The following is a 25,703-nucleotide window of genomic DNA, read 5'->3' as shown; positions in this document are numbered from 1 at the left end:
AACATGGCTGATATCTAATACCATCACAAAGAGGCTACAACTATCTTTCGTCAACAAATGTCCCCGCATCATTTGCAGAATATTCTGGCCAAACACCATCAGTAACGCGGGATTGGGGAGATTAACGAACGAGGATCGCATCCTTAGGCAAATTAAACGCAGAAAATAGCGATGGATAGGTCAGACATTGAGAAAACCATCAGATAGCATCACAAGAATGGCACTGGATTGGAACCCGCAAGGGAGCAGAGGTCACGGCCGACCAAAAAACACTTGGAGAAGGTCGATGCTGTGCGAACTAGCAGATGCCGACATCTTATGGGACGGTACAAAAACAACAGCACAGAACCGTGTACGATGGAAAAGTTTTGTCGAGGCCCTATGCTCCTTAGTACTTGAAAGTTATTGCTAAACACGCAGGAAAATTCAAGAAGTAACCCACCTCTGCTGTTTAAGGCAAAATCTATTTTTCTTTGGTAAAATTTTTTCGCTACTAAAACCCCTTTCCATGTAAGTTGAACTAGATTATTGAATTGGTGAAAAAGTAAATCATTCGTTACTTACTAAGCCAAATTATAATCTAGTAAAGTTAATAGTAATATGCCAAGCGCTAAACGCCTTCGAATTGCACAACAATAACAAACTTCCATAATAAAAATTCACTCAATCAATCCCTGGAACGCTATTTTTTGTGTGACTATTAGCCCCCCCTTTTTGTTGTTATTGTTGTTGTTTATTTATTTTTAATTGTTTGCTGTTGTTTTTTCATTTTGCGTTTTTTCGCCGCTTTTGTTTAGGTCTAAGCTTTCCAAACATTTTCGCCTCATTATCTACCGCAATAATAATAAATACTCGGCAGAACAATGGCGACAAGAATGGTAAAGAAAAACGTGGAAACCCCTTAATTGTGGGAAACTCTAAACTTCTACTCTAACCAACTCTGAATTCTAGTTGACTACCAACATCCGCACAAAATCACACAAATCACTGAATTGTGGCGCATCTAGTGACTGTTCACATATATATCAGTGTACATACACATACACACATGCATACATTGCTAAATGTCTGTTCTACTAAACTTATATTTTCAGAGATAGGGGAAACAGCTGGGAATGTGTATGTACGTTTGTGAATGCGTATGCATTTCTTAAATTGTTTTTGTTTTTTGTTTGCATTTATGTACGCGTCTGTCGCTGGCAGTCATTGACCGCGATTAGAAATACTAATAAATGGCTGCTCTCACATCTGCCTGGTGTAATTAGCAGTTAAAAACTATAACTACGTTGTTTTGTTGTTGTTAGTGTTTAATTGTTCACTTTTTGTTAATTTTCATTTTTAATATTTTATTCAGTGCCGCTTTAGTTTAAATTCGTTCATTTGTTTGTTTTAACGTTTGTTTTTTTTTTTTTTTTTTGAAAATTAGTTGAACTGTTTTGTTTTTTATTTTTCATGGTTACTGATTTTTTGTCAGCTTAGCGTTGTGTTGTTGCCCGCCGAATGTATATATTACAAAAATTTTTATTTATTGTTTGAAATTTGTTAAACTGTTAATTGGCCTAGCTAAAACCTATTATATTTCCATTTTGAAACATCAGCGTTAATAAAGTAATTATCATTTTTTCGAAGTATGTAAGTATATTTAATTCATACGAGGGCTGATACTCAAGTTATTAGATAGATACGTAGAATTCTGCATGTATTCCGTGGGTTTCGTCACCTGCCCATTCTTACGTGAAATCACTCAAGTAAAAATTTGGCATCCCAAGCAGTATTGACTACAACAGCATGGTAGCATTGGCGTCAGTGACCTGAATGCAAAAAACCAAAAATTTATTTGTTTATTAATGTCATAATTTCTATATGAATTAAGCAAAAATGAAAAAAAATTTCGCGGAATAAAGTTCTTAAAAAAATGATTTTTGGGGCGAATTTTCCTACTATTTTCGCTTCGAAAAAATTATTTTCTCGAAAAATTTTCGAATTGTAGATTCACAGATTCACATAGAAAGCAATATCATAAAAAACATGGGTGCAAAATTTCAGGGAGATCGATCAATAACTTTTCGAGTAATCGTGTACGCCAATTCGAGAAATAGAGTTTTGAGAAAAATGCGTCTAAAGTTTGAATACATGAAAATTCAACCTCTCCCAGCACTCAAACGCAAAAAATAGAGTCGTCACGGTTGACGATCTATAATATAGGAAATACTTAAATTTACGTTCTAAAAATTTTTCACATATTCTTTAAGGAATATATTAACATTTTATGAAAAAAAAATTTTTTTTTCGAAATTTTACAGGTATCTGTCCTCTTAAAAATGGTAATTTTATTTTCCAACAACACTTCTTTTATGTCAAATACTTTTACTTTTTCAAATATTGCAACAAATAAGCCGCTTGTTTTACACAGAAATCAAAAAGAAAAAAGCGAAGCAATATTTAAGTGGATCACCATATGCCACCAGCAAGTGACCAGTGTCGTGATTGGTTCTGTAGTGCTAGTTTTATAGTTGTCACCATTATTATTATTTTTATTTTTGCAAAGCAATTCATAAAATCAATGAGCTGGACATGCATAGATCTTTATCGAGCATTCAGGTTTTGCATTAAAATGCACTGCCACAAATTTGCATTGTTTAATTGTTGTTTACACCCACCACGTAGCAAAAATAGCATATAAAAATGGCATTGGAGAATTTTGTTTGATCGGAGTTTTGCGCTGTCATGCAAGCATATTGAGCAGAGAGGTGTTTTGTGCATTAGGGTAGGCTACTTTTATGAACCTATCATTTATGATTGTACTTATGCGTTGAAGTCAGTCAATTACATATATAAATAAAAAAAAAGAAAATTCCAACTAAGAACATCCCTAGTATGCGGCTGATTTAACTATATAATTAAAACAATAAAATGTCTACTAAGGGCATCCCTAGTGTGCGGCTGATTTAATTAAATAAAAAAAAAAAATTGCAACTAAGGACACCCGTAGTGTGTGGTTGATTTAATTATATAATTAAAACAAAAGAAAATTGCAACTAAGGGCATCCCTAGTGTGTGGCTGATTTAATTATTTTAATATATATAATTTAAAACGGAGAAAATTTTAACTAAGGACATCCCAAGTGTGTACCTGATTTAATTATGTAAATAAAAAATAGGAAAATTTCAACTAAGAACATCCCTAGTGTATGGCTAATTTATTTCTTTATAAAAAACAAAAAAATGTCTACGAGGGACATTCCTAGTGTGTGGCTGATTTAATTATATAATTTAAAACGAAGAAAATTTTAACTAAGGGCGTCCCCCGTGTGCGGCTGATTTATTTAATATATATAATTAAAAAAGAAAAAAATTTCAACTGAGGACATCCCTAGTGTGTGGCTGATTTAATTCTATAATTAAAAAAGGAAAATTTCAACTAAGGGCATCCCTAGGGTGTACCTAATTTAATTATGTAAATAAAAAATAGGAAAATTTCAACTAAGAACATCCCTAGTGTATGGATAATTTATTTTTTTATAAAAAATAAGAAAATTTTTACTAAGGACATCCCTAGTGTGTGGCGGATTTAATTATATAATTTAAAACGAAGAAAATTTTAACTAAGGGCGTCCCCCGTGTGCGGCTGATTTATTTATATAATTAAAAAAGAAAAAAGTTCCAACTGAGGACATCCCTAGTGTGTGGCTGATTTAACTATATCATTAAACAAAGAAAATTTCAACCGAGGGAATCCCTAGTGTGTACCTGATTGAATTATGTAAGTAAAAAGTAGGAAAATTTCAACTAAGAACATCCCTAGTGTATGGCTAATTTATTTTTTTATAAAAAACAAAAAAATTTCTACGAAGGACATTCCTAGTGTGTGGCTGATTTAACTATATAATTAAAAAAAAGGAAATTGCAACTAAGGACTTCCCTAGTGTGTACCTGACATAATTATGTAAATAAAAAATAGGAAAATTTCAATTAAGGACATCCCTAGTGTGTGTGGCTCATTCAATTATATAATTAAAGAAGAAAAAAATTTCAACTAAGGGCATCCCTGGTGTGTACCTGATTTAATTATGTAATTAAAAAAGAAAAAAATGTCAACTAAGAACATCCCTAATGTGTGCAAAATATGTATTTGTAGATATTTAAATCAATGTTCCTGCACATATCCGTTTTTTTTTCTTCATAATACTCTTATTTATACCTCTCGAACTGCCAATTGCATGCAACCTTTTTCGAAATAAATTTAAATTTGAATTAATATTTTTTTTTGCATTCAAAACTTCTTTTGTTCACTATTGCCACCAAAAACTTGGCACGCTGTGAATTTGTGCACTTATTCACTCAGTGAACTTTGGATTTGTCGTTTTTCTTTTTCTTGTTTTTTTTTTTTTAATATAATTTTTTTTTTTTTTGCATCCTTTGTGTGTCGCCCGCAACATTTCCAACCATTTTTAATTGACCTTAAAATGTTTCAGCATTTTGTGGCCACAAAAGGCAAGTCTGCAAAATAGAAATAAAAATGTGGTACAAAAAGGAAAATAGCTGCGAGGAAAACCGCCAGCTAGCGAGTGACAGGTGAACACGCTGCGCATGGCGCTGGGCCATGGCGTCATTTCGTGGCTGCACATTTTTACAACTTTTTGGCGAATTCAACGTTTTGTAGCTGCCATATATTTTATTTACGGCAAGTTGCAACTTGAATTTAGGTCGCATATATGTATGTGTGAGTGTGAGTGTGTGTGTAAAGGTATAATAATAATGCATTGGTATGCCTGTGTGGGTATGTGTATTCACATGCATTGTATGTGTTGCCTTTTACAACAACTAACCAAATATTTGCAGAGCATTGCAAGCGCAGGTACTTGCTTGGACGCATTCGCTTGCCACCACTTGGCAAGTGGGAGCCGCAACTGGCAATAGCATGTCGCATGCTGCTCGCGGCGAACACACACATACATATGAATGTGAATGCAAACTTATTTCGCATTTACATAAATGCATTTACATACACACTCATACATACATATGCGAACTGTAGACTGCTACTTTTGTCAATTGGCTGGAATGAGCGCCTGCAGCTCAACTGTCGTTCGCTGCCAGGAATTCATTTGCATACCCGTTGCGCACCGAATTGGGGTCAAATGCGGTTTAATGCCGCTTTAATGCAAAGGTTCAATTGCCCAAAAACACATTGAGACGCTGAGTTAGAGAGTTCCCAGTAGGCAGCCAGGACGGTAAGGCGTCAGTGCCGTTAAAAGAATTTTACTAATATTTTTTTTCTCTTGTTGATTGCCACCTTTCGATGCATTTGGCCGTACGTCTGTATAAAATTGGAAAAATATGCGAGAATATGTGTTCGCATGTAATTATGTTTAATTTAATTTTTTTTTTTCATTTTTTTCATATCATTGGGACATTAAATTTTGTAATTCTTTTCTACTCAGCAGGCGATGCGAACTAATGGCTGCGAAACATATAAAATTGAGATTATTTTTATGGGCTGAATGAAGGAAATAAGTAGTAAATGTCTTTTATTATCTTTTTATTGTCAACTATCTACAGTTTGTTGTTTTTTTATGTGTTTTTTTTTTGTGGTTTTTGTATTTAAAATAACTATTTTTTCTTATTCCAAGCGAGTGGTGATTCAAGGCGATCATTTTATGTGCTATATTTACCTTAGAAAATGAGCACCAGGGTGTGTCACTGGAAGGCCTTCTGCGCATACTCGAAACATAAAATGACAATTCTATGAATAAAATTGAAAGAAAATACTTAAATAATTAAACTATAGGATTCAACTTTGTTATTGTATGCAATAACTTTTTATTGTATGCTTTGGCTGCTGTGAGTAAGTGCAGGAAAAACGTGAAAATGAGATTCGAATGGACAGCCAATTTAAAGTGATTTATAGTTTGTATTGATAGTCTTTAGTCCCATCACTTACTTGGCTTTTGATACCTACAAAAAATATCACATCTGCTTTCTAGTCAGCTTCACCGAAAGCAAATAAAGATTGCATGTGGGATAACTAAAATATAAAAATTGAATTAACACACATTACAGCTCTGTTTAAACTTTATTTGAAGAAGAAGAATACACGGCAGAATATGAGACCTTTTGCAGTAACAGCTGCCACAACACAAACTAATTTAGAGCTTTTCAGCGGTTAAGAGCAAGAGTCGGATATTTACAATGAAAATGTTGAATAGCCGGTGAAAAATTCGAGAAAAGTTAGTAAAATAGCGAATAGCTTCAATCAAAAGCACTATTTATAGAACCTGATATATTTTCTTTACCGTCAGTGTCGAAAATGGGTCGCAAAGCCATTTCTTATATATGTTTTGGTCGTTCCCAAAGAAGACAAGTTGCGGAGATAGCAAAAAACCAGAAAAACAACGTAGAACTAATGTTTCGCGCTATTTAAATTCTGCTCAAAAAAGAGGTCACAACTGGCATCAGATGCCAAATGGGAGAATTCGAAAACCCCTCCTATATATAAGTTTAAGGTAGAAGAGGAAAAATTATAAAATTTGATAACCACAAGGAAATCGTCTAAACACTAGTTTCAGATCAATTTAGCAAAATAGTAGGCTTGAGACAAAATTTTCCTTGTCATTAAAGAACAAAAGTAAGCTTAAAAACCTTAATAGATGAAGGTTGCCTCTTCTATTTTGTGCCCAATAATGAAAACTCAGGAAAATAGTATTTAAAATGACTTTATCGTTTTTCAAAATATTCTCCCAAGTCAATATACTTCTGCATTCGCTGTAATCAATTTTCAAAGCACTTTTGTCACACAGAAGTGGATACCTCCAAAACGAGCTGTTTAAAGGCTTCAACAGCTTCTTCAGGCTTTGAAAAACGTAAACTTCGCATTTTATTTTTGATTTTCGGGAACAAGAAAGAATCACTAAGTGCCAAATCAGAGCTGTGAGGCTTATGACCTATTAGTTTCATCTTTAAGTTTGGTTTTCCTCAATTCTCCAAAAACTTCTGGCAATGAGAATTGATTATTTTAAGTTTGTCTAGTGGCACAGTTACGATGATTTGCTTCGGCTTTTGTTGAATTAAGTTCTGTAGTATCGGATGTTGTTTTGTTTCCGGCTCATATTTTTTTTTTTTTTTTTGTTGGAACAAACTAGCAAGTACAGCACTCAGACAACATTAAGACCATTGTACTGCACTCGGACTACCTTTCTAGTTTTCTTTAAATCTACCCAGCCCACGAAGAAATCTGAGTAGATTTTGTGCTGCCAAGGAAGGAGCCAGGGCAGACACTTCTTAAAACAAAAGTGCCAAAGACCTCATTCCTGATACGAGCGAAGACCGGACAGACACACCGAAAGTGGACCGCCGTCTCATCCTCCCTTCCACATGCTGCGCAGAGTCCACTGTGTGAGATGCCTACCTTTTCCATGTGTTTCGCTCATAGAAAGTGGCCGTCATCAACCAACCAGCTGCCTGGAGTCCCTCCTGCTTAATGACAAGACGATCTGCGTTAGTCGCTTGGAGATGACAGGTAGCATGACTTTTATCCATCTGCAGCCTCTCTCGTCTTGCAAAGCTTGCTTGTGCAGCTCATATGTACGGATCCAAAATTTGTCACCATTTACAATGTCACAAACGTGCTTTGAACCACCATGGCTGAATTTCTCTTTCATTTCTTCACACCAATCGACACAGCCGAACAACTGTTTCTGGCACAACAATCGTTTTTGTACGGCTTTCAGGAATCGTAGGATCGGCGCTCAGAAAAGCACACACTTTACTAACGTTTCCCAGTAGGTAAGTGAGGTGCCAACGCCTACAAATCGTTTCATTTTTGAGCGAGATAAATGTTTCAACTTGAAAGAGTTTTTTCTAATAGTGGGCGCCCGCCGGCAGGCAATGCTACTCTCCGAGTGTATTTCTGCCATGAAAAAACACCTCTTAAAAACCATTGCCGTTCGGCTTAAAACTGTAGGTCCTCCATTTGTGGTACAACTTCAAGACGCACACCACAAATAAGAGGAGGCGCTCAGCTGCTCACCTAACAAAAGTATGTATACTCATTTTTTATTATTGTTCTTTTTACTTTTATTTAAATATTTCAACCCACCGTATTTTAAAATGAGTAGTTGCAGTATTTTTTACTTTGGAAATTGCTTCCTTTGACTTTCAACTTTAGATAGTAGTTAAAAAGTTTTACATAATTACAAAAATGTTCATACATTTTTAATTAAATACCCGCTGAGACAGATTTGTGTACGTTGAGAAAATGAAAAATTGTTTGTGAGCATAATTTTTAGTCTTTTTATTTAATTTCTTTTAATTTCACACAAACTATATTGCAGATATAATTACTTCAGAAAAAAAGAAAGCGAAAATTGCTCAAAATAATGTTAAATTAGCACTTTTTCCACAAAATCACAGTTTAATGTTCTTGGCCACTTATTTTGTACTCCCAAATATAAAAAAAACAAGCTTTCCGTTAGGAGTAGCATCTTAAAACAATTACTATCCTCCACTCAAAAGTATGTGTTAGCGCACAGAACAGAAATGGGTTAAACATCGCATTCGCCGTAACAACAAAAAATAAATAAAAATAAAACAACAGACAATGTTGATGATTATGATTAGGGTAATGGTGGCTGTGCGACGGCAACGCAGCTGCTTTCACTGGGCGCTTCTTCAGTATTACGAGTATGTTTTGGTTTTCATTTCGATGCATCTATGTAAGTAAGGGTTGTTTTTTAGAGGCGACGAAGCTCAAATTAAAATTGAGCATAGAAAAATTTTGGTTAATACTCATGAATTAACTTTATCTGATAGAAAGTTGTATGGCCTTAAAAATCAAATATGATTTTGACCATATAGTCCCCGTAACCGGCGTAATTTGGAGGTCCAATTTGTGCACGCTCTTTGCAGTAAATAAGGCTCAATTTCCGCAATATATCTTTTCGCAAATTTTAAACTCTTTCTGAATTATTGGCGTAGACTTGCAAATTTACATTTTCCCAAATATCATATTTTTACAGGTAACCAATTAACAGCTCCATTTCGTGCATTTTATTAAATATATATCCGCTTGTACTCTCTTTCCATTTGTTGGGCTGTATACAAATATTTTTCTGTGTCAAGGCATATCTCATGAGTGGAATGATGAGTTTCGGCAAGCAACTACAAATATCACTTGACACCCCAACCTGAAATAAATCTGTGAAGTTGTTGGGCTCCCAGCTGTGAATTTCTTCTAAAATATTCACGTGAGATAATTTTTTTCTATCAGCAACTCAACCGAATGGGTAAGTTTTGCATTTTTGGTTACCAAATAATTTGCTCGGATTTTTCAGTTTACTTTTCTGCGATAAAGTTTTGATGGCAGAGCTTACTTTATTAGTAAAAATAAAAATAATAATAATTGATAATAATCAGGATGATTTTTTTCCACAAATGGAAGATCTACAATTGTATAGCGCCTCCGTACGGCAGATGGTTTTTTATGAATATATTAACAGCCTTACTAGATGATGACGTAGTCCCCATTACAAAAAACTTGAAAGAGTACACCAGAGTATGAATTTTTAGCCTTGACATAATCCCAAATTTAATGCTTAATTTAGTATCAGATTCATAATTTCGTATCTGCTCTGAAGGTTTTTACCTAACATTTCAAACCATCTCTCTTTCTCTCCCTCCCTCAATGCGATGCTCCATGACCATCAACATATGCTCCAGTGATTCCACTGGCCTGTAAACTGCATTGAACGGCGACTTTTTCTGGCTTTACTGGTTTTTTTCACAAATGACTTGAATTGTGTTGTGGAAGCGACGGATAGATTTTATCGAATTAATCGCCTTGATAAACAGATACGAACACCATGAAATGTGGTTAGAATCGGAAAAATCTCTCGAATTGAACCATGATTTTTTCAATAAAATTTAATAATTTTCAAGCGCTGCTCCGGCGTGGGTCTATTCTCAATGAATTGTCAAGCCAAACTAACCTAAATTTTAATTTAATTTAATTTAATTACACGTTTCACATTTAATTTAATACTTCCGTTCGCAGCCTTTAATCTTCTGTACTCATTTTCTCATTCTCCGATTTATACTTGTAAGTTCATCGTTTCTCTTGTACAAATTGCAGCTAAAAAAGCTATCGAATGAGAAAAAAATGTATGTTGCGCCCAGAGAGTTCATTAACTTGGCTTGTGGCTTGCGTGCTGCTTACTCTGATTATTGTTGCTGGCAATCAATAGCCAATGACCAATTTTTTCTGCTTGGGTTGCCGCACAATTCCGGAAATTAATACGACAGCAATTGGTCAGCAGTTTGTTTTTATATGAGATTTTGAGTATTTATTTTACCAGTTTTAAATTTTTTTTTGTACTTCTGCTGTGCTTAACCGAAATATTTCGTAACATTTCGGCCATTCTTACCGCGGTAAGCAATTTCACCAGCGCTGATTGAGACATTTGCCATTTATTTGTTTGCTTTTTCACAACCGAATTGTAACTAATTTCTTGAATTACGCTGATGCCGAGTTTCCTCAATCCATTTTCGTACTTTTTTATATAATTTTTTTCTTTGCTTATTTTTTGTTCGTTCGTTTTTTATTTGCTTCTTTTCTGTTTTTCCCCCTGTTTCAGCTAACTTAAGCACATTTATGGAGGTTTACATTTTTTTGCTATACTGTAGCAAATCGGTTGTACTTATTTATTTATCTATCTATTTTTTTTTTTTTTTTTTTTTTTGTAATATTTCATGCCATTTTATAATATTTTGTCGCACCAATTAAGCATCGTGACAAATGATTTTCTTCAATCGGCGCTGGTTCGCTTGTTTTCTAAGCTCAATTCTGACCTTTCGATGCTGCTTAGCTGCCATTGCTGACTACTTAGCTCACCAGCTGAGTGAAAATTTAAATTTTAATTGCTTTAAAATGCAAAATTAATGGGGAATTAAAATTAAATATTTATTAATTTTTTAATGCCATTTTTATATTCAAGGTGTTTAATTGGAAAATGCGAAAAAAATGTTGCCTTTTTTATAGCCATTTTTATACCAAAAAGTGTTTATCAAGTTGGTTTTAAAGATTTTTGAAGTGTTCTTGTTGGGATGTTCGCAATACTGATTCTAGTGATAAACCAAAAATACAACGATAAAATCTTGACTCACTTCGCGAAATCTGCCGTCAAGTTTGCTGCTATCAGACTAACCCTCGCGTCAACTAATCGAGCAACCATGAAATGTGTTCCCACCATGTCTACTAAATATTATAAACAACTAATGTACATACATGGATACATTCATATGTGTCTTTCATATGACTCACAAACGTCGAACATGGCTCAGTGAAGGAATTATTGTGGTTAAAGAACTCAACGTTGCTGTATACCCCAATTAGTTGCTTCTACCTTAGTTACAGCAATTAGAATAAGCGTAAATCGAATGCGGGAAGGTACAGGGAAGATTTCACGTAAAGATTTTATTTTATGAGCTTATAAGATTCAGCTCGTGAAGGAATTGATTATCATATGCTCGTTAGGTGGGCCGAAAACGATTATAAACTTGAGCTTCATTTCTACCATAAGGTTTCGTTTAGCAATGGGATATATTTTGGACAACCACACCAAACAGAAGTCGCCATTTCGATCGGGCTTCATTGACCTACAAGTATTTAGGAATTGAGGCCTTCGTTATCGCCCACTTTTAACCTGCTTTGCCTTTTGCAAAAAGAGTAGGTGCTGAGTATCAAATTGAGAGTTCTCCTAGCTGCTAGTTGCCGTACTTCTGTAATGTCAAATTTTTTTATTATATTTCATATAAATAAAAACAAAACAAAAAATAAATAAATGCAGAGTTATTTAAAAAAAAAAAATTATTATTTCGCATTTTCCAACTTTCATATAAATAAAAACAAAAAATAAATAAATCTACATTTTTTTTGGAAAAAAAAAACTTTTTAATTATTTAGCATTTTCCAACTAGACTGCCTTTACTAATGGCAATAAAAAGTTAAAAAATATTTCGCATTTCCAATTAAGTTTGCGTTTTAAAGTAATCAAAATTTAAATTTTAACTCAGCAGGTGTACTTACTCGTCAGCAGTGGCATCTAAGCCGCATCGAAAGTCTGAATTGAGCTTAGAGGACAAGCCAACCACCGCCGATAGAAGAAAATCATTTGCCACGCTACTTAATTGGTGCGAAAAATATTACAAAATAGCTTGAAATATTACAAAAAAACTAAAATAAATAAATAAATATGTACAACTAATTTGCTGCAGTATAGCAAAAATTTTGTAATCCTCCAGAAATGCGTTTAAGTCTGCTGAAACAGGGAGCGACATAAAAAAAGCTAAAAACTAAAAACCAAAATCATCGCTTGTTTCGACTAGATCAGCAGGCTCTAAAAGAAGGTTAAATATTTGTGCATCTCTGAAACCCATGTATCTGTAAACTTTTGTATATAAAAAGTGACCAATTTAGAGGCATCGGATTTTAAATTGAAATAAAACAACGAAAATTCAAATTCATTGGACAATCTTTATTATTTTTGTGTAGAACCATTTATGAAATCTACTCTTTTAAAGAAAATTGCTTCCAAATGTTGGCCACAACTGCACCGTAATTCGGCCATCCGTAAGCACCAATTTCGGATGACTCGCTGGAGCACTTCGGTCACTATCTCGTGAATGACCTTAATTGGCTAAGTGTTGGCTTCCAATGCCTCACTCGAACCTGGTTTCTCCACAAACTTTACACTAACTCAGACTTTACGAACCTCCACAAATAGGAGTCGAAAAATGTGATAGCACACGATTTTGGAGGCCAATCCACTGGTCCGAGACAAGAGATAAATTGCTCACTGAAACGACGACGCAGTAAATCCATTGTTTCAAAGCCGTCTTAGATTCGATAGGTAGGTACGCCAATTACAGTTTTATTGTTGGAATAAAATATTGTGGAAATCACGGGCTTCAATTTTCGACAGCAGGTATCAAAAAGTCGTTTATCATGGCGCGTTCGCCGTTTACTGTTACCTTGGCGCCAGCCTCGTGTTTGAAAAAATGTGGGCCAATGATTTCTCAAGCCCATAGGCCGCACCAAACAGTTGTTTTCAATGAATGTAATGGATGTTCTTGAATGACATCGCTTTGCTCTTCAGCCTAAGTATGGTAGTTTTGCTTATTGACGTACCCACTAGTATGTTCGGTGTGTTAGGTACACCATAAGTTGGCCTGAGTGCTTGTACGATCGTATTTACTTGATGTTTGGTCAAATAATCCAGCACAATTTGGGCTCGGTGCGATGGAGCGTTATCATCATGCAAAATCCAAGAATTGTTTGCCCATATTTCCGGTCGTTTGCGACGTACAGCATCTCGCAAACGCTTCAAAACGGATAAATAATATTTTTTATTGACTGTATGGGTCGATGGCAGGTACTTATGGTGCACTACGCCTTGGCAATCGTAGAAAACAGTCAACATCAGTTTCCCGGTACTTTTTGAGCATAGGGAACTTTATAGTAGTCAGGTGTGAGTCAAAAAAGCCCTACTGCAGAAAGTACCTGCAATCTGATGAAATCTTTATTTAGTAACCGTGCGTTCCTTTTTTATGATTGTCTTTTTATATATTTTAATCTTTTATATTTCATTTTTCAAAATTCTTTTTCTCTTTAATATTTTAATTTTTGATTTTATTTTAATTTTTTTTTTTTTGTTTTTGTGTTTTTTTTTTTTATTTTTCTGTTTTTTCGTTTTTTGCTCTATCGAAAAACTCAACAAAAACATATTGCCACACACGCCGTTTTGCAACGCAAAAATACAGCTTCGTGTTCAAAAATTGATGAACATTTAATCGCAATTTTCTTTACACGCAAACGTGAAATGTACAACAGTTGTTTCTATATTTAAATAGTTAATATTATTTTTATGGTTTGCCTACTTGATGTTAAGCGTTTTTCGTTAATTTTTAATTGTCTTGTTAACAAGATAAAATCTTTACTGGCCCCGCATTTTTAATTGTCCGAAACTCCAACGCAAATTGCAACCTTTGACGGTTAGCATATTTTGGGCGTGAAGTAGCAATGAGTGAGCTTCGCGCTCATGGTTTAGCGCTTTCGATGTTTTTGTGTTTAATTGGGTTCTACACAACTCGCTGAGTTTAAAATTTCCAGGTTTTGAAACTAAACGCGAGACAAAAAGTGCTTAGAAGCCACAAAGAGTAGTACCTACTGCCCCGTTTGATTTCGGATGCAACTCCAACTTCGGCAATTCCAATATTGGAAAGCAGCTCTTCTGATCGACGTAGTACTCGACAGGCCATTAAAAATCAAATTATAGGGTCCGATGTTTTGTGTTGGACAAATATCTTAGTTATGATTTGAAAAAAAAAACGACAGGTGTTACTAAAAATTTATTTCTTTTGCATTTAAATGCAACAGCCTTCTTCAGATGCCTTGGACCACCACCCAAAACTGAAGGAATAACAAAATTTTAAATGCGAACTTTATGCTTAATAAAAGTAAGCCTTGATAGTTTGGTTATACTGCAAAGGTTGCTCACTGCTTTATAACTTCAAAAATAAAATCTTCACTTCACATTACTGCCAATTAAATGCAGCAGAAAAAGCCAAACCCTCAGCTAAATACCAAGCACAAGTGGCGAGCAGCCAACAAATTAAAAATAAAATTAAAGAAATACCAGTACTGCAATAGCAATGTAACGGTTGTAATAATAACAACAACAGCAATAGAAACATAAGCAAAAGTAATGGAAGTGAATGGCTTATAAATGACGATCATTAAAACGAGCTGTACGAAGTTTTGGTGGCAGCATTTTTTGTTGTTGCTATATAACCATTATCGGATGGGTGCAGAGAACAGACTAACCGGCCCAAAGTGCGGCAAACACTAAGTCTCTGGCAGTGGAAGAAAATGTCAAACAGCGGCAGCAGCGTTTTGGCCGCTGGCCACGTGCAAAATACAAATATTAGGAAAATAACACAAAAAAGCAAACGCTGAGTAGAGTAGAATAGGCGCGGCGACAGGGTGAGAATCTTTTTGGGAAGATTTTTTATGCAACTTTTTCGATTTTTCAAATCATGCACCTTTTTGCGTCTAAGTGCTCATGCACTAGGTATAGATATACATATATGTGTATAGGCATAGGTGTATAGGTGTAGATATATGTATGTGTGTATACGAAAATGAGTAGAAGATTGAGCGGAGTCGATAGAGTCATGATTGCCTTCTATACGTAGTTCCCAGGCGTGACCTCCGTCTTGTGATCTATGCGATGTTGTATGACAAAAGATCTGCTCTATAGATTCTATACCCCCTCTGTACGGCAGATGGTTTTATGAGAAGTTTTTCTTTTTTTTCACAGCAGAAATGCTGACATGAGGTAGCTGGGTTTTTATATTGTAATTTGAAAAGATGTGACCACAATAAGAATCGAAGCCGTATGACAGTGACTATAACTTTGACTTTTTTTTGTTCTTTTTTTAGTAGGAGGGAATCGTCCGAAACCTATAGCCATTGCGACCGTCGGTGTGGGGCTTTAACCCGAACTAAAACATAATCTTGACCTAATGGTTGATCCGCCCGGAATCTTGCCGTTTAGTAATACGTCGGTGGGCCGTTATGGAATATGTTAACTCAAATTAGTCAGTCTCTGTCAATATGAAAATCTGTCCAGTGTTCGTCCTCCAACGACCCTTCAATATTTCTACCAGCCTGTAGATCAAGCTGTAAATGGCATAGGTTTATCGCACGTTTGCAGGTTTATCGCACGTTTGCATCTGTGGGATGCTCGCCAAAAACCCTAAAAAGGTCTTCTCTTTCGGTATCGAAACGCGTGCACCGGAAGAGCAGGCCGGGCGACAGGGGTCGTTTTCCTAATTACAGCGTTGTAGATACTCTTTAAAACATCCATGATCGCTCAGTAGTAGTACAAATTAACGTCGCCGTGCATCCTTCAATACCATTTCGCTATGTCTGGTATCAGTTTGTGCGTCCAACGACCATTTCTAGAAAAGTCCCAGCGTTGCTGCCACTGCTTGATGGTTTGCTGCCTCTCTTCTTCTTTAATAACACCGAGCAGTATTCCCCGCTCTAGATTATACAGCCTCTGCAGCTATTTGACCGAGAGATCTATTGGGATTTTCTTCGATATGACTGCTATGGCATCGACTGAAATCATGCGATAAGCGCTTGCAACTCTAAGCCCGCTTAGTCTCTGTGTGGTTCTTGTTTGCGCAGATCAGCACTGCGTATCACGGTTGTGATGACAATTGAAAACAGCTCTCGATTTTCTTCCCGAAGCCCTCCTATATTTGGCATAAGTCTTGAAAGCGCACTGTGCACTAGCTGAGCTTTTTTGCTAATTGCCTCACAAGGATCCTTAAACGTTATTCTTGAGTCAATGATGGGTCCTAGGTACTTCAAGTTCGACTGAGACGTTATGGAGCGCTCGTCTACTGTTATCACGATCTTCTTTTGCTTAGCAATACTACTTTCGTCTTCTGCGCTGCAAGTTCCAGTTTTACTGCTAACAACCATTTTCGTATAGGCGAAATTGCGTCATTGCTTATGACCGTCAGTGACTCGATACGTTTATCTACTATCACCAGAACGATAATTATGAGTATGACTGTGACTATTACTGAGACTATGACAATGACTACGACTATGACTATGATTATGACTATAATGATTACATAGTATGGCTGAGACTGTGAGTGTAACTTAGCTATGACTCTGACTACAATATGACTTTGATTACAACTATTAGTATATATAGTATAACTGTATTGATTACTGTGACTATGACTGAGAATATGACAATGAACACCACTTTAGTAGGTTAATTAGTATGGCTAGGATCCTATATATGATTTAAGTATAACTCTGACTAGGATTGTGACTATGACTACAATATGACTTTGACTTTGATTATGACTATGACTGTAATTATTACTATGACTAGGACTGCGACTATCATTATGATTATAATCATGCGAATTACTATGACTATAATTATAACTATGACTATGACTATGACTATGACTATGACGATGACTATGACTATGACTATGACTATGACTATGACTATGACTATGACTATGACTATGACTATGACTATGACTATGACTATGACTATGACTATGACTGTGACTATGACTATGACTATGACTATGACTATGACTATGACTATGACTATGACTATGACTATGACTATGACTATGACTATGACTATGACTATGACTATGACTATGACTGTGACTATGACTGTGACTATGATTATGACTATGATGATTGGTAGGGCTGAGACTGTGAGTGTTACTTAGCTATGACTCTGACTACAATATGACTTTGACTTTGATTATAACTATGACTATAATGATTATATTACTATGACTTGGACTATGACTATAATTATGGCTGTAACCTTCCGTATAACTATGACTGTAACTGTGACTATGACTATGACTGTGACTATGACTAATGACAACAATGACTACATATTATATAATTTGCAGAGTATACAAAGTTCAGACCGAACTTAGATACCATTTATTTACTTGGGAATACTTATACTTGTATGTATTTTATAATATTTTTGTTTTTTATATTTATTTTATTTTTGACTTTTTGGTCGGGAGTTTTTTTTCTGTGTGTATTTTTTAGGTTATTCATCGCATTCATGCATATCTTCCTTATTGCTCGTAATGACTGCTCATAAATTTTGACATTTATTTAATATATTTGTGCCTTCTGTCCGTCGCATTCTATTTCTTTATTTCTTTGTTTCTGTTGTAAAGTGAGAGTTGTCCAACTGAGCAATCATTGAGCAAACACAGCGGCAGTTATGAACACTAGTTGGAGTTTTGGATGCGCCTTACAAAAACAAAAAAATACAAACAAATAAAATGGCAATCGAGCAGCAGCGTAGAAATGCCAGGAAATAGTTACTTACCTATTTCGCAAGAGGATGCTATGAAATACTCGTAAAGCAAAAGGTTATGAACCTAATAAAAAGAGCGCGCCAAACGGTAAACACACACATAACTGCATTTATGAATGTATATGAACGTGGGCACATAAGCACAAAGAGTTGAGTTGAAAAAGGATTGGATGCTGGGAGAAAAGCGTTGAGTAGTGCAATGGTAGCTGTTTTTTACTGAAGTCAATACCATTTGGCAGATGCTACGTTGGAGATTAGATAAAGCGTAGGCAAAAAAAGTAAAAAAGCATAAGTAAATTGAAGTGTGGGTGCAACTGGACTTTTTATACTCAAAGAATTTCAGAACTCATTACATCCGCCGTTTAACTAGAAGACCAGCTTTAGTAGAACTTAGTATTTGTATTATATAAGATGATGCATAGTTTTTGAATTTTATTTGCTCTGAGGAAAATTTAGTTTGTGATGTTTTTATGTGAGACAGCCTTTCTGAGGTTTTAATCCTCCCATTAAAATAGTCCAAATATAAAACCGGCAATATTGAAATAGAAAATCTATTAGTACTAGTTTGCTAATAAAATTTCCAGGGTTGCCGAACCACAAACATGGAAGATTTTTTTTTTCAAACGCGATGATCAATTCAACTTGTTCTAATAAAATTAAATTCTCATACTGAAAAGCGGTTGGTTGTTAGCCTTCAACTAATTTGTCAATGGATTCTTCTGAACGATTTTCCCGAGGCTGAGATCCTGTGCGCCCAAGAACTGTCAGCATCAAAATAAACTATAATTCAAAAATAACATCTCTTCAACTAATCACCGAAATTAAAAGTAATCCAACCTTAATTTTAAGTGTTTGAATATTTTTTATTCGACATTATTAGTTACAGTCTTCAAGTTATGCATTCACCTGACATGATTACATTCAACTTTTTCCTGTTCACACAACTCGAGTGACTGCATCGCGGATATTCTAAAACGATTAAGATTATGAAAGGAAATTCAAAAACAGAATAATTTGTGAAGACTGGAAGAAGTTTTGAAGTGTGTGTATTGGTTACCATAGAAACTTTGATGGATATTTTTTGAAGGAGGTAAATAAATTTACTGGTTGTTCAATATGTTTTGAGGTTCAATAAGAAAAACACAATTGTGTGGTTTAAAGTTCAATTTATTGTTCAGTGTAGTTTCCTTGAAGATCAATACATTTGTTTCAACGAGATTCAAATTTATAAATTCCATCCCTGAAGTGAGAATCTGGAAGGACTGCAAAATACGCTCCCACAGCTGTTATAAAGTCAGCATTTAATGAAAAACGCTTTCCGCACTTGAACTTTTTTATGTCAGGAAACAGATGAACTTTAATTCATGGATTGTAGTCATTGCCAAAATGCTCTTGTGACACGGTGCATTATCCTGATGAAAAAGCATTTTGTTTTTTGCAAACTAAATATTTTTCCACGATTTTTTTCCTTCAGTTCGTCCAGAAGCTTCCAATTATATTCAGAATCTATTGTTTAACCAGTTTTCAAGTAATCCATAAATAAAACTCATTTGGCATCAGAAAAAACTGATGCGCCACCTTTCTTGGCCGATTTCTGGACACGAACTAGTTTCGGAGCCGAATAATCAGGCTCACCCCATTCCTTAGTCTCTTGTTATTATTTAATAGTATGATGATAGATCTAAATCTCATCCATAGTGTTGAATCAACACACAAAATCCACTTAATCCTTCCAAAAATGCTCTAACTGTTGCTGAGACAGTCTCATTCGAATGTGTTTTTGTTCCATTGTTAGCCAATGCGGCACCCATTGCGCACAGAGCTTTCCGAAACCCAATGCTTCAGTCAAAAGGGTGCTTGCACTGCCCAATGAGATGCGTAGGGCCACTATTAAATACTTTTCAGTCACTCGACGACTTTCCAATACGAAATCCTGTATTTTTGCTCCGATTCCTCGTATTGTTGGTGTTTTAGACGTCCTTGACGTGGAACGCTTTCGAGCCTTGTGGTCATCAGTTTTCAATTCTGCAACCCATTTTTCGTCTGCACTAATTGTTGGCGAAAAGTCCTTATATAGTTTCAACATTCATCCATACATTTCCTTTGCTTTTACACCTTCCAAAAATACAAATTTAATCACTGGAAGAAACCTGATTTTTTCCGTTGGAGAAAATACTATAACACGTCGGTACTAAATGGCTTGTAAATAAAGAATTCGCAGATTGAAATAAAGATTGAAGATTCATATGAGGAGTGGCGAGCATAATATCATAAAAAAAATTTAAGGTAGTAGCAACGCTCTTTCTTATCGCACCGCAAAATTCATTCGAAAACCTAGTATTTAAAAACTGCCAATTACAATCAAAGATATTAGCAAACGAGACTGGTAAAGCGAAATGCAAAAACGTGCATAGGTATAAAGATGGAATTAGAAATAATCCAAAGAAAATAAATATCTGCCGATTAATTTTATAGACTCATAAAAAGGGCATGTGAAAGTAGTCTTACGCAACGCTAGAATTATAATAATATTAATATATAAAGCGAAGCATAAAATTTGCAACTGATTGGCTGAGAAAAATAAAATTTCTGTTGCTCACACAAAGCAAATTTTCTTCGTGCAATTCTTTTATCGTATTTGTATCAACAAAACAAAAAAGAGAGAAAAACCAAAACACAAACAACTGAATAAATAAAGGCAAACAAACGCGTAGTATTGTTTTTGTTTTTCTAATTTTTATGCAAGCCAGTCAACGCTGATTGAAACATAAAAATCGCTCAATCGCTTGTTTGCAACAAAAGCAAGCCAACCATAAACAAACAAAAAACTTCAAACGCAAACCTGGCAATTAAGCTGACAATTCGGCGACAATTTCGATATATAGCCATTGTGACAACATTGCACGACGCGTAGACATACATATCTACATATGCAAAGCAGTTCAAATACGAGTTGTAATTGTTTGGTGAAGCACAACAGACACTAATACAGGCATATGTGGCACAAACATGAGCGCATACAAATATGCCTCATATGAGTTTCGGTTTGTGTGTACGTGACTGTTGCACAATGCACGGCGAAGACATCATTCAAATGTGGCGGACAATTCGCTTCGCTTTGTTTTTGTTGTTCTTGTTGTTATGTTTAGTAACTTGTGTTTTTTGACTTTTTACTTTTTATTTTTTATTTTTACATTTTTATCTTTCTTTTACCAGCCCCTTTATGGCATAATCGACAAGCGCCTGCTGCAAGCATAAAATATTCACCAATTAAAATGCAACTGAGGCGGCGGCACTCTAACTGTGACAAAAACCCATGAAAATGAAAAAAAAAAAGTGAACAGTGAAAAAAGAAATGGAAATAAAAAAAAATTTAAATTACAAAAACACAAATTACAAAAACACTGTATAACGTTACGACAATGAATTTCAATGCGTTACTTGTTTTCATACAAAGTGTAGACGTGTCGCCAGACTACAACACCCGTTAAGCTAAACGCGTCCAGCGTAGTACGTAGAAGTACACACACACATACATATATTCTATGATTCTATAATTTTATAGCTATGCAAATATCTATATTTATATGTAAATGCTGTCGTAGGTTCTTTGCACTTTGGACGTCTTTCCATATATTATCCGCTTTTTATGGCTTCTACAAGTGCACCGGTCGTAGAGTGGAATTATTTAGATGGAAAAAAATGTTATAAAATAAATTACTACTGCTGCTTGGCTGTGAAAAGTATTCGATGCTTACCTTCATATACAAGGTGGACTATTAAGTAACGAAACTGGCACTGTAAAATGTTTGATATTGATATCGTACATAAGTGTGTACGCATGTGTGTACTTAAGTATTATTATCTTCCTCCAACCTGCTCAGCATCCATGCCATACTTTTTGTAATTTAGATCTCCCTGATGGAGACATTTTAGATGCGATTTAAGCTTTGATTTGGACGCCCTTTCGGTACTTCTCTATAAGAAATTTCTCATCACAGCAACTCCAGTAAAAATTGTTTTTAATAAATCCCTTTCAGCCGAGATTTTCATTGATGATTGCAAAGTGACAACAGTTACTATAATCTTTGAAAGTGACTATACGAAGAATATGCGTAACTATGGACAAATTTCAAAGCTGTGCACTACTTTTAAACTATTCGAAACTATTATTAAAGAAAAAGTATACTTTGCTAGGAAATATCTAATTTCTTCCAACCTGTATGGATTTGTAACGAGTGGGTTCCCTGTTTTCAGTGAATATTTTGTTTAATCCTTTTTGTGTGGACTTCAAGTTGATTGCATATACAGTGATTTTTGGTGTAAACTGGGCTCTCTTGGTTTACACTCGATTTTATTTCCAGCGTTAAAATCTTATCTAAGTGAAAGGAATTGTTTTGTTATAATTGAGGGTGAATCTTCTGCTACTCAAGGTAGTATTTTGGATGTCTTATTCAATCATAATTTTCTTTGTATTTCGCGTTATCATTTGCAATTAAATAAATAATTGCTTTTCATGCCAGGCACAAATTATATGCAGACGACTTAAAAAAAAGTGCGTGTAGCGTAGTACACATAACAGAAGTGAAAATTTCAAGGCAGACAAAGAAAGAGAGAGAGACCCGAGAGAGAATGAGAGAGAAATAGAAAGAACATACATCTAAATACATTTACCACATTTGCAGAGAATACAAATAGACAAAATTTTCAAAAAACGGAGAAGAGTCGACCAGTGTAGGTAAACGCCGGACCCAAACCGTGGCAACAACGCGCACTACTCCGAGCGTTTATCACCCGTACAAAAAGTAGCGATTCCAGGACCGCAGTAACGGCACAAATTACCGCAAGGCAATACCAATAAAGCCGACGCCGGAATGGATAACACTTTATAGTACGCAGAAGCACTAGCCAGGAAACGGAAATAAGGGCCAAAAAGTAGGCACCAAAACAAACAACGCCAAAAAAATTGAGACTGAAAAACGCCCCAAACAGTAGGCACCACGGAAATACAACGCAAAAAAGTAGGCACCAAAAATATATTTCCTACAAGTTTACACCAACAAACAAGCGCCAAGAAGTAGGCAGTGTTATCTATCACTATAAATTAGCAACCACAAGGAAAAACTCAGGAAAAATAGCCTAAAGAGTATCTAAGATATATACAAGGTATAGCTCTCTCTCTCCTTTTCCTCTACGTTATATCTTTTTTCTCTCTCGCGGAACGAAAATCCCCAAAACGTTGCATGGCCTTGAAATTTTACTCTCCATTCTCGCTCGTCCATCGACGCCTAAGAAGTTTCACTTCAAAAATGTTTGCTTCATTAAGAAACCCAGAGGGAATGTGCTTATACCCCAGGCTGATCTTAATTAACTCGTTCCTTGATATATATGTATATTCATATATCTATTTAAATTAAAAAAAAAAATCTTTTCAATTCAAGTTACTTACTCTAAGTATTGTGACGTTCTACAATCGTCCTACTATATCTCTAATAATGTCCTCCAATCTGGGATGAGATCAGAGGCTTTAGTATAATTTTTTACTCTTATTTTTCATTCTCAATTCATATCAATATATTATCTCAAAATCATATTATAAGCTACAGGAGTACTCAATTTTGCACTCATAAATGTAGTCTGAAGCCACATCCATCCAGTGAGACTAGACACGATAATAAAGTCTAAGCCATCCATATTTTGCCTTGAACCAATTACTGACGTTGGTTTTGATGGCTGAAAAAGGTAAAACTGTGACCATAAATTTCACTTCCAGGTATTTCCGTATGACATAAGTTCCAGAGCAAAAGAATTATGTTTAACCAAAGAAGATTTTTGTTTGAGGAGCATACAGTTTTATGTCGACTCCGAATAACATATGGTATTAATGACCGGCTGTTTTATGGATGAAATCGGATTTTTTTCGTAGCATATCCAGAGGCGAATGCTATAAAGAAGTACCTTTGCTGTTTCGTACAGTGGACTTCAAATCTTCTTGTGCTGTTTGCCACCAACGATTTCTGTATCACCTTCTCCTCGTCACTTCAACACCACTTTTTTTCTCAGCGTACAAGTACTCTTTAGGGTTACTCCTTGTATTTGCCCTTTGAACTGAGAAGGCGTCCAGCTCATCTACATAACTGATGCGCAAGTGATAATACGTATGATGAATACTATATATGAATACGACATTCGTAGGATGCCTACACAGAAAGCCTTTCTGCGTTCAGCTACTTCTTTTTTCTGCAAAATAAATTCTTTTAAAAAGTCTTCTTTTTTTCTTTTTTTTTTTTTTTGGTACAGTTTTCTTTGAGTCAGCCTAACTCATAATTCGAACAAATCTTGACCGATTGACTTGTAAGTTAGGGATCTTTTTAACTACCTATGGTCTGCTCCAAGAAAGGTGGGCCTCGTGTCAAATTAAAGAGCGTTAGACAAATAATTTTAATATTGTGAGACTCTTCTGGCCGCGGGTGGATGCGAGCCGCTCGTGAGATATGAAGGGTAATCGAATTTTATTGGTCTTTGCTTGCGAAATATGCTTGCTATGAGACTTGGCTTTACTCAGAGGGCTTTTTGTGTCATCTGCATGGAGAATTTGGTGGAATCATCTCAGAATATTCTCCTTAGCTGCCCGACTCTCGTGGTGCTAAGACTTTGGCTTCTTCGCTTTCATATCTTTGCTTGCTTAGATATTAGCCACCTGATAAATTTCATCAGTAGCATGAAGCAGTAATTGAATGATCCTTCGGTCATCATGCACCCAACTTGACTTTAAAGTTGGCTTGTATAATTATAAAATTGTTCAATAAATTTTGCGGTTCGATAAGAAAACCACAATTTTAATGGTTGAAATACACTTTACTATTCAGTATAGTCTCCCTGAACATCAATGCTCTTGTTCCAATGAGATTCCAATTTCTGAACTCCATGCCTAAAGTGAGAATCTGGAAGAGCTGGAAAATACGCTTCCACAGCTGTTATGGCTTCCTCATTTGGTGAAAAATGATTTTCATGCATCCATTTTTTTAGGTCTGGAAACAAATGGAAGTGTTTAGAGGCCGAATTTGGTGAATAGTAGTTGATACATCAATGAATAAAATCATAGGAGTGGATGAATTTTTGCCTGTTTATTTTGTAGTATGTTTTCTATAAATGTTTTTTTTTTGTGCTTGTTTTTTAATTTTGAACTTTTTTTAATATTGCATTTTTTTTAATCTCCGTTTGTAGAGAATATTCATCGATTTCTGTGCGTTTTGCGTGAATTCAAAATTTTTGCTGCAGTAGGTCCAATACATCAAAAGAAAAAAAAGAAATTTTGTCAAAGAAAAGCTATTTTTATTTATATTATATTGAAAAAAAAAAATTATAAATTTTATACTTTTGATTTAATTTTTAATGATTTCCATTAATTTTATAATTTTGATGACTTTTACGGAATCCTTTTCAGATTTTTTATTTCTATCTTTTGTATAGCTAAAAAATTCAGTGGTCTGGGTTAGGCTATTATTTCTCGACTAATATTCTTCGAAACTTTTTGGCTTTCTATTTTAGTAATATTTTTTGCCCATCAAGCAAATTTTCGGCTTTCCAAGTCTTATAGGAATTTGATCTTTGAAGTTTTCATCGACTTATCGCAGAAAAATATGTTAATTGCAAGAAGCTATTACGTACTTGAATAGTATTTTCTCGACAGAATTACTCATCGAAATTTTTATAAATATAAAAAAGCATAATATTTACTTTTATTGT

The 25,703-nt window shown here is 35.1% G+C and overlaps 1 protein-coding gene across 3 annotated transcripts in view; it reads left to right on the top strand.

Moving 5' to 3' along the window:
* LOC128855314 (cadherin-99C) overlaps window positions 1-25,703 on the top strand; it is a 297,926-nt gene that overhangs the window by 29,199 nt on the left and 243,024 nt on the right. The window contains exon 1 of one of the 3 annotated variants that reach the window (XM_054090118.1): window positions 9,267-9,284. The exons of the other annotated variants lie outside the window; for them this stretch is intronic. The gene's annotated coding sequence lies outside the window, so the exon portion shown is untranslated. Of the gene's footprint in view, window positions 1-9,266; window positions 9,285-25,703 lie in introns of those variants that run through there. 3 annotated transcript variants of the gene reach the window in all.

Source organism: Anastrepha ludens, chromosome 2 (assembly GCF_028408465.1).
Source record: "Anastrepha ludens isolate Willacy chromosome 2, idAnaLude1.1, whole genome shotgun sequence".
In the NCBI taxonomy this organism is placed as follows: Eukaryota; Metazoa; Arthropoda; class Insecta; order Diptera; family Tephritidae; genus Anastrepha; species Anastrepha ludens.
The sequence above is the reverse complement of the archived record's forward strand: the minus strand, read 5'-3'. Positions and strand labels throughout refer to the sequence as shown.